Source organism: Siphateles boraxobius, unplaced genomic scaffold (assembly GCF_051911475.1).
Source record: "Siphateles boraxobius isolate OS27281-9 unplaced genomic scaffold, OSU_SipBor_1 130, whole genome shotgun sequence".
Taxonomy (NCBI): Eukaryota; Metazoa; Chordata; class Actinopteri; order Cypriniformes; family Leuciscidae; genus Siphateles; species Siphateles boraxobius.
In genome coordinates this window covers 5,782,775-5,794,010 of record NW_027508734.1, presented here as the reverse complement: position 1 = coordinate 5,794,010, position 11,236 = coordinate 5,782,775, and positions in this window count along the sequence as shown.

Here is an 11,236-nt window from a genome sequence, read left to right as displayed (position 1 = left end):
ATGCTGGGCTACCCCTAGGTCACTTACGCACCCCAGTAGTGCAAGCAGGGCATTGGCTGCGATGCAGGATGCAGACACTTATGGCTTGGGTCAGATGCCTAAGGTTGATCCACTTATTGCCTCTTTTGTTCTTTCCCCAGAGGAGGTATTGAGGCCTAATGTTCGGTGCCCCCGGCCTCAATGTAGAATTACAGATGACCATCTTATCCAGGCATATAACACAGCAGCACGAATGGGTCGCATTGGCAATTCTCTCTCCCATCTCATGTTGGCCCTGTCTCAATCCCTTCAATCATCAGGGAGTGATCCTTTTAACCAAAACTTAAGTGATGCCTCCCTTCAGGCAATAGCATTCATGACAAGAGAGCTGGGAAGGCTGATGTCAACGCTCACACAAGCACGCCGCCAAGTCTGGCTTGCACAATCACCTCTGTCTGAGGCATGTCGGAGAACACTAAGGGACCTTCCAGTAGTTCCAGGGCAACTCTTTGGGCCAGCTGCACAGGAGACACTGGAGCGTAGTGTCCAGGTGAATCAGACCAGGCAGCAGTTTGCTGACCTGAGGAGAGTTCCACAGGCTCACTTAAATTACCGTCAGCCTTCTAGGGGGTATGAACTACCACGCTCTACGGTTTCAACACACTCAGGTGATGTTCACAGGGGCCAGCCTCCGAGATCACCGCGAGTAGGGAATTCTGCTCAGCGGCCCCGGGCTCGGGGTCAGCAAGTATTTCAGGCCCCTAGGGGTAGAGCACCTGGCCAACGGCCCACCAGGGATGCTAGAGGCCATGGACGTAGGTCCTGAAGGTCCGCGGCCGGCCGTCGGACAGTTTTCTTATCAGCAGCTCAGTTACTGGGAAGCAACAACTTCCGACCCATGGGTTATAGCAACACTAACCCAAGGGTACAAGCTGCAGTTCCGACGGCGGCCACCCGCCTTCAAAGGGGTCAGGATGACTGTAGTCTCAGACCCCAACAGTTCACTTGCCTTAAGACAAGAAGTAGCACAACTCCTGGAGAAAGGTGCCATCGAACCAGTAGATTGGTCAGAACGGCTAGGTGGGTTCTTCTCCATTTACTTCATCATTCCAAAGAAAGATGGCGGTGTAAGGCCCATACTCGACCTTCGCGGCCTCAACAAGTTCCTGAAGGTCTTACCATTTTGTATGTTGCGCATAACCGATGTTCTTCAGGCGGTCATGCAGCAGCACTGGTTTCCTTCGGTAGACCTAAAGGATGCTTACTTCCATGTTCCAATTGCTCCTCAACACAGGCCATTCCTCCGATTTGCATTCCAGGACCAGGTCTATCAATTCCGTGTCCTCCCATTCGGCCTTTCTCTGTCGCCACGAGTCTTCACCAGATGCATAGCGGCCGCACTGGCTCCAATCCAAGCCACAGGGCTACAGGTGCTTCCATACTTGGACGACTGGCTCCTTTGCTCCCACTCTCAGGAGCAGGCAGTGTTAGAAATCACACAGCTGCTCGCACATATTACTCGACTGGGCCTTTCTGTGAATTTCAGCAAGAGCCGATTAATTCCAAGTCAGTCTGTGAGGTTCCTAGGTCTCACGCTGGACTCACGGTCAATGAAAGCCACTCCATCAGAACAACGAGTGGACAATATACTACTCCTCCTTCAACGGTTTCGGAGGCAGGCCAGACTTCCATTCAGGTGCTTCCTCAGGCTCACAGGTATGTTGGCGGCAGCAGCGGCAGTCATACCATTGGGCCTCCTTTCACTACGCCCCTTTCAAATATGGGTGAACAGTCTCCACTTGAACCCCAGTTGGCACAGGAACAGGTTGATCAAGGTGACACAGCAATGCCTTCTGGCCCTGAAGTCTTGGAGGAGCAGATTGTATCTGACCAAGGGGGTTGTTCTGGGCATGATTCCCTCTCTCGGAGGGAGATAGTCCAGACCGATGCGTCCCTTACTGGCTGGGGGGCAGTCTGGCAACACAGAGCAGTCACAGGACAGTGGGGTCCTCGGGAAAAAGGCGAGAATATAAATACCCTGGAACTTCGTGCAGTTCTGCGAGCTCTGAAGCACCTCGCTCCGTTTTTGAAGGTCAGACATATCCTCGTCAGGTCGGACAACAAATCAGTGGTTTATCACATCAACCATCAAGGGGGCACAAGGTCCAGCCAATCCCTTCAAGTATCACAGGAACTGCTGACTTGGGCCTTCCCTCACTTTGCAAGCATCAGAGCAATGCATATCCCAGGGGTATCAAACGTGGTTCCAGATTTCTTGTCGCACCACAGAATTCCATCGACGGAGTGGAGGCTCAACCCGGAAGTGGTAGAGATGATATGGCAGCGGTTTGGCAGGGCAGAAGTGGACCTATTTGCCTCGGCGACAACGACCCACTGCCGTCTCTGGTTCTCTCTTGCGGAGGAATCCAGTCCGCTGGGACAAGATGCTCTAGCCCACGCCTGGCCAGATCGGTTACTCTATGCCTTTCCCCCGATACCGATGATCGGGGTGACTGTTCACAGGGTTCTTCAAGAGCACCACAGGCTGCTGCTAGTGGCGCCAAACTGGCAGGGGAGACCGTGGTTTCCAGTGATGTACAGGCTCCTAGACGGGGATCCTTGGACCCTTCCCAGGAGAAAGGATCTCCTCCAGCAGTTGGAGGGTCAGATTTGGCACCCGAACCCAGACCGCCTGAAGCTCTGTGTGTGGCCTCTGAGGGGCCGGAACCACTCTTTGGAGCCTGCGATCAAAGGGTCCAGAACACCATATTGAACTCTAGAGCACCTTCCACCAGGATTGCTTATGCCTATCGATGGAAGCTTTTCTCTGAGTGGTGTTCGGAGCAAGCAGTGGTCCCAGAGCACTGCCCTGTTCCTCTGGTTTTACGTTTTCTGCAGTCCCTATTAGAAAAAAATAGAGCAGCTGCTACTTTAAGAGTTTATGTGGCTGCAATTTCAGCACATCACGTACGAATAGATGGTCAGCAATTGGGTTCTCATGCTTTGGTTACTCAGTTTCTTAGAGGTGCTCAGCGACTGCGCCCCCCTCAGTCCAGTCTTAAAGTCTAGTCTTAAAGTCTCTTACATTGCCCCCGTTTGAACCTTTAGAGCAGAGCGATCTGAAGTGGATCTCATTGAAGGCAGCATTTCTCTTGGCCATTGCTTCGACTAAGCAGGTGAGTGAACTCCACGCGTTATCAGTTAACGCATCCTGTATGCGTTGGAACGCAGATGGCTCAGTCGTGACGTTATGGCCCAACCCAGCATTTCTCCCCAAGCGGCTTTCTGCCCTTTTTAGAAACCAGGCTATTGAGCTGGCAGTGTTTAATCCTCCAATGTCAAACGCGCTGGAAGAAAGTGGAAGCAAACTGCTGTGCCCAGTAAGAGCTCTCCGAGGCTATCTGAGAGCCACGGAAGTTTTTCGAAAATCAGACCAACTTTATCTCTGTTACGGGGGCCCGAAAAGAGGTCAGCCCCTCTCAAAGCAGAGATTGTCGCAATGGGTAGTTGAGGTTATCACCCACGCTTACACATCTAATAAATATCCAGTGCCTTTGGGGGTGAGTTGCCATTCGACAAGAGGAATATCAACGTCTTGGGCTGCATTAAAAGGGGTCCTTCTAAGTGACATCTGTGCAGCAGCTACGTGGTCATCAACAAATACATTTGCCAGATACTACAGGGTAAATGTGGCTGCTTCCGGTAATATTGGAACAGCTGTCCTCTCCGGACCCTCAACTTCCTCTTAACGGTGAGTAGGACCTCCTCGTGACCTTGTTGTTATAAGTCATCCAGTGTGAAGCACTGCCTCTGGCGGTCAGGAAGAACGAAATAGAACGAGAGTTACGTATGTAACTGCGGTTCTATGAGTTCTGGATGACCGCCAGAGCTTTCTGTCACTCGGAGTCAGGCGAGAAGATTCCGTAGGGACAGTCTGCAGGAAGTCAAGGGGTTAAATAGAGGAGCACCCCGAGTCATCCTGGTCACGAGGGACATTGTTTGTATTAGACTCGACCTATGCTTTGCAAAATTCAATTTACTCTACCTTAATTTTTCATGTGATGTTGTAACGAAAATAGGATCAGCAGATCTTAAACCTATTCTTAAATTTGAAATCCTTCACAAGAAACTGCCTGTAAAGATGGTTCAATATGAGGGATGAAAGAAGAAAAGGGTCGGCGTAATGGGGACTCGTACACTTTATTAAACAAACACAAAAATAAAGAAAAGGTGCGCCACATGCGCCTTCACCGTAGACACATCTACAGCATAGTTCATAAATAGGCTACTCTTGCCTGCTGACACAGCTCTCAGTTCACTTTTATCAAACTCTTCCCGTTGTGTAAACTCAGTCCATTCATAAAACTCTTTCCGATGTGTATCCTCAGTCCATTTTTCAGCCAGCAGGTCATGAGTGTTTGGTACGAGTCCCCAGTCCTTCTCTCTCCCGCTCTCTTGCACCAGCCAGTTTATATGCGGTCTCCACACGCCAATTACTGCAATCAGAAACAGGTGTTCGTCATTTTGCACTTGACCTACTTACTTACCGCTCGGCTCCTCCCTCACTCTCCCGCTGCAAACTTCGCCAAACCAGGCCGCTTCATCACACCGCCGTTCTAGTCCTCATCTTCAACGTGATCTAAGAACTGAACACTATCGTGGCAACGGACGGCTGATCATTCATATCCAGTTTTAGATCCAGATCTTATGAAACCTACATATTCTTTTTTCTTACAACATCAGTATTACTCTTAAATGTTGGTCTATGCACTTTTGCTCTAGAAACCCATTAAGACATTCATTTTTTTCTGTCATTTTTGTCAGGTAACACACAGAGGAGGCAGAAAATCCAATAGCAGTAGTTTTTAATAGGATAATCCAAATCGTAGTCTTCCAGGCAGGGGTCAAATCCAAATAATCAAGCAGTCCAAAAACAAGAAACAAAACATGAACAGACAAGAAACCAACCATAAAGTGTGAGGACATCTAACAACGACTCCGTAGCTACACATACTGACACAGACAGGGAATATATACACAGATCTAACAAGACTAACAATGAACAGCTGGGAACAATGATTACGGGGAACAGCTGAGTGCAATGGACTGATGAGTGACAGTGACAGACAGAATGCTGGGAAATGAAGTCAATAGTGAAAGACACCGTGATAACGAGGACTTCTAGTGGACACCTGGGGAACACAAACCCAACACTGTGACATAACCCCCCCCTCTACGGAGCGGCTACCAGACTCTCCAAGACAAAACACACAACACAAGAGTTCAGGAGGGAGGTGGAATGGTGGAGGATCAGGGGGAGGGATGGGGGGCCAGGTCCATGAAAGGGAACAGAAACAGGGGGTGATGGTTTAGCCGGGGGCCAGGGCGAAGCAGACAGTCCATCGGGCGGCCAGGGCGAAGCAGACGACCCATCGGGCGGCCAGGGCGAAGCAGACGACCCATCGGGCGGCCAGGGCGAAGCAGACGACCCATCGGGCGGCCAGGGCGGTGAAGATCCCTCGGGTGGCCAGGGCGGTGAAGACCCCTCGGGCGGCCAGGGCGGTGAAGACCCCTCGGGCGGCCAGGGCGGTGAAGACCCCTCGGGCGGCCAGGGCGGTGAAGACCCCTCGGGCGGCCATGGCGGTGAAGACCAGGGCGAGGGCGACCATGGCACAGGAACAGCAACAGACACAGGCTCATGAACAGACACCGGCTCATGCACTGGAACAGGCACTGGCTTTGAAACAGACATTGGGTCCAGCTCTGGAACAGACACTGGCTCTGGAACAGCAGGCATGGGCTCTGCCTCCGGCTCTGGAACAGCAGGCATGGGCTCTGCCTCCGGCTCTGGAACAGCAGGCATGGGCTCTGCCTCCGGCTCTGGAACAGCAGGCATGGGCTCTGCCTCCGGCTCTGGAACAGCAGGCATGGGCTCTGCCTCCGGCTCTGGAACAGCAGGCATGGGCTCTGCCTCCGGCTCTGGAACAGCAGGCATGGGCTCTGCCTCCGGCTCTGGAACAGCAGGCATGGGCTCTGCCTCCGGCTCTGGAACAGCAGGCATGGGCTCTGCCTCCGGCTCTGGAACAGCAGGCATGGGCTCTGCCTCCGGCTCTGGAACAGCAGACATGGGCATGTCCAGGATCCGAACCAGACACTCCAGATAGTCCAGATCAAAGAAGGCAGACGGCACTGGCTGTGCCTCCGGCTCTGGAACAGGCATCGGCTCTGCCTCCAGCTCTGGAACAGCAGACATGGGCATGTCCAGGATCCGAACCAGACACTCCAGATAGTCCAGATCCAAGAAGGCAGACGGGACTGGCTCTGCCTCCGGCTCAGGAACAGGCATTGGCTCTGCCTCAGGCTCTGGAACAGCAGACATGGGCATGTCCAGGATCCGAACCAGACACTCCAGATAGTCCAGACCCAAGAAGGCAGACGGCACTGGCTCTGCCTCCGGCTCTGGAACAGGCATTGGCTCTGCCTCCGGCTCTGGAACCGGCAATGGCTCTGCCTCCGGCTCTGGAACGGGCACTGGCTCTGCCTCCGGCTCTGGAACGGGCACTGGCTCTGCCTCCGGCTCCGGCTCTGGAACAGCAGACACTGGTTCCGGCTCTGGAACAGCAGACACGGGCATGTCCAGGATCCGAGCCAGACGCTCCAGATAGTCCAGGTCCAGGAAGGCGGATGGAACGTGAACAGTCTCTCGGTGGCCAGACGTGACGTGAACAGTCTCTCGCTGGGCAGACGTGACGTGAACAGTCTCTCGCTGGGCAGACCTGACGTCAACAGTCTCTCGCTGGGCAGACGTGACGTCAACAGTCTCTCGCTGGGCAGACGTGACGTGAACAGTCTCTTGCTGGGCAGACGCGACGTGAACAGTCTCTGACTTGACAGACGTGACGTGAACAATCTCTGACTGGGCAGACGGGACGTGAACAGTCTCTGACTGGGCAGACGGGACGTGAACAGTCTCTGACTGGGCAGACGGAACGTGAACAGTCTCTGACTCTGAAGATGGGACGTGATACATCTCCCTTTCACCTCCTCTGCGGCGACCTCCACGGGTCCCACAGAACTTTACCAACCGGGTCCCCTTAAACAACTCCCTTCTCTCCCGCTCGGTGGCTGGGGAAGAGATGTTGCAAAACATACCGCTGGATCTTGTGACGACGGATTCGTTCTGTCACGAACACGCACACAGACAGCGTAGATCCAATTGCAGGTATTTATTAAAAGGGGTAATCCGTAGTGATGTGTCCTCCCGTATCGAGGCTTCGAAGTGTGTGTCGAGTAATCCGGGATGATTTCTGTGAAGCGCGTATCGGGGCTTGTGTCGGTGACGTATGTGGTGACGTTTGAAGCCTCGCGAGGCGCCTGTACCACGTGACTGCTTCAGGAAGTGGTTCGCGGTTTGGCGGTCTATTTGAAATATAAGGGCCAGCAAAATGCAATGGATTCTCCATCACATTTTGTGGACTTGGGACTTTGCGAGTTTGTTAGCGATCTATTCAAGCTTCTCTTTTTTGCGATGGAACCATGCGATGTCATTATAATCACACTGCACGTTTTACATTTATTGTCCACTTGATGGCACAATAGAGCAAATGAAGCACCATGAAGCTTCGGCACATGAGTGAACCAATTGGATGGAACGCTTCAATTCTTTATGAAGCTTCATCTCGCCATCACTAGTAATCCGTACTCACATCCAGTCCAGGCAAGGGTCAAATTCCAACAAAAACAGTCCAAGAATAAATGACAAAACACGAGAAAGAAGCAACAACAGGAACGGAAGTGTGGGGACATTAAACAACGAATCCGTACACATACCAACACAGACAGGGAATATATACACAGATCTAACAAGACTAACAATGAACAGCTGGGAACAATGATGACGGGGAACAGCTGAGTGCAATGAACTGATGAGTGACAGTGACAGACAGAATGCTGGGAAATGAAGTCAATAGTGAAGGACACCGTGATAACGAGGACCTCTAGTGGACACCTGGGGAACACAAACCCAACACTGTGACAGAAATATAACTTAAGCTATTCTTATGTTTACTTTATAACAATCAGTAAAGATTTCACAGCAAAAAGAGAACCCCAAGCTGAAGCTGGACATTTTTACAATTAAACTAAAAGACCTTTTACTTGCCCAAAAATAGTATGAACTATCAATCAGACGACAGAAGGACTGTAGAAGAAGGACTGCAACTGCAAGTTTCTTCAATGTTTTGATCATGTTGATTATAGAGGCCTCAGAAATAAGCATATCAAATATGATACAGTGGGCTTGACCGGATTAAGAAGTATTTTTATATTTGCTTGCAGAGGGAATTGAAATAGAATAATAGCCACTGGCAGAGATAGCGAGAAAGAGAGAGTTCCTTGGAAGAGAAGATTAGTCAGATATTGCGCAACACATTCTCATGTCATGTGAATATCTCTCTTTAAAAGGGAGAGCAAGCCTGTGTTAGACTTCAGCAGACGCTCACTTCACACGGGTACTGGCATTTCTCTGCACAACACTGATTCAGAATGATGAAGTTCACAGTAACAGCCTTCGTGTTTCTGATCTGCACCGCTGCACTGATGTCTACAACAGAAGGTAAGCAGAATAACATTCATGACAGTGTTTCGAATCAATTCATTTGCAGATATTTACACAAACTCTCTCTCTCAGTCACTGCAAGAAAACTTCGCATCAGCATGCGCTGCCGGTGCATTCAAACCCACCAATTCATATTGGACGAATACTCTCGTTGGAGGTGATTCCTGCTGGACCACAATGCAAAAATGAGGAGATCATGTGAGTGAAACAAATCAACACTTCAAATACAGACAGATGATGTATACGCTACCAGTCAAATCATCCTTTATTTATTATTGCTTGCATCTGTCCAGATTCCACACTCCTCTTCATCATCTTCTTCTCTTCTCTTACTCACCCCAAGGTCAATCCTGGGATGCTTTTAAACATCATCTCAGGAGTTCACATGTGTGGACACTTGTTGAAGCTTTTCTTTCACCAATTTGAATATGATTTAAGCCTTCAAAGGTTTTTAAGATCACGCGAGTGGCTGGTAGCGTGTGAAAATTGATAACTTATGATGATGCATGTTTCGTCTGAATGAATGAGATTCAGCCTTAATTTACTCACCTTCATGTTGCTTTTAAACCTGTACAAATTTCATACAAATGTCATACAAATTTAGAAAAGCATGAGGGCGAGTAAATAATGACAGAATGTTTATTTTTTGGGGGTGAACTTCATTTAACGATAAAGTCGTGACTTACCAGAATGTCACGTATAATTCCATACAATGGTGTGTAAAAATTATAATAATGAAAGTGTAATTTAATAGATTTTAAATAATCATACTTTTTGTTTCTTACAGTGCTACATTGAAGAAAGGAGTAACGTGTCTTAATCCTAAAGCTGACTGGGTGATTTCTGTCAAGGAAAAGTAAGTTTGTCTATGATGATGTGTCGCTTTTATTATCTGCTTATTATAAGTTAAATCAAATCATGCTAATGAATGATTTTAATGAATACTTTTAAACTCGGACACTGCAGCACCTTTCATCCTTCAGATTGTAATGTACTTTGTGTCTCTTCATGTTTGCAGGATGAACAAGAGGAACGTCACAGAGCAACTAAAGGAAATGATTAATTCAACTATAACTATGTTAATATAGAATTTTCTATTTGAATTTATCATCTCTTATGTTGATAAATAAAGTATCGAATGTGAAAACATGCTTTTGTTTTATAAACTGTGAATTGATTTTTTTTTACTGTAATTTTTCTGACCTTGCTTTTTATTATATTTATTATTGTCACACTGATTTATTGTTTTTATATTTTGATTATAATTTTGCATTGTTTTTTAATGATCACACTTATACTGGCAATAAAAGATGTTTTAATGGATATTTTTGGTGGTTTTTATTGTGCTTATTTGTCATCTTTCATAACATTACAAGGTTACTGTAGATTACAACATAATTTCAGTATTATTCCCTAAGCTATTCACCGTTATGTCATTCCAAACCTGTATGACGTTCTTCTGCAGAACCCACAATGAGAAAATGCAGTTACAATGAACCGAGACTGACATTTTCAAGCTTTCAAAAGCATCATAAATATGTCATAAAAATGGACCATGTGACTCATGCATACATCTTAAGACATTCAAGTTATTGAATCTCATGACATCTGCTCTCGTTTACATGCACTCTTAAAAATAAAGGATCCAATGGGTTTTCACAGCGATTCTATAAAGAACCTTTTTTGGAATGGAAAGATTCCATAGATGTTCTTAAAGGGGTCATATAATGGTACATGCACTTTTTCAAGTTGATTGTACTGAAATGTGTGTTGGCAGTGCCTGTACACAACCATCATATAATGATAAAAATCCATCCAGTGTTTTTGTTTTAATCTCCTAATATGTTTTCCCCTGCCTCAAATTGAGGCGTTCGATTTTGTGACGTCAATAAAACGGACGCCCCTCCCACGGTTGTTAATTGACAGTGGCATTTCAACACAGACCCGCCCTGAGCGAGCTGTCATCGTAGTCCGCCATTGTTGATACACTGGAGCAGAATGGCGTCTAAGCGATTGTGGTGTTCTGTTCTTGGCTGTAATAATAAACACAGCAGTCATTTTAATGTTCCTAAATTCAAACCGCTGAAGACGCAGTGGCTGAGTTTTATTTTTGAAGGGAATATTCCCAACGATCTAAGTAAATGCTTTTATGTTTGTGCTAATCATTTCTCACCAGACTGCTTTCTAAACGAGTGTCAGTGTAAATCTGTTTTTGCTAAGAAGCTGGTCCTGAAAACAGAATGGGTACCAACTATTCGTGTTGCTGCTGCATCTCCAGAAGAAGTGAGTGTAACGTTTTATTAACCTTTAAATATTAATCTTTGCAAATCGCTTGCATGCTTCACGATGAATGGGGCTAATGTTTACACTCAGGGTACATTACGGCATGTTTTCAATGTAACGTTACGACGTTATCAATATAATTCATAATCCCAAGTTTATAATGAACAACGCGTTATGGTTGTGTTAAAAACTGTGTAAGCAGGTGTACATTACGTGACATTACGTTAACCAACCATACAGAAACGTCCTGTTCGAGCCTTAATTGTCGAACTTCTTCAGGGCCGTCATCTTGTTCCGGGTCCAACTCCAGTTCAAATTGGTATGGTTGAAAGAGAATCCAAATGCAAGCACTTACTT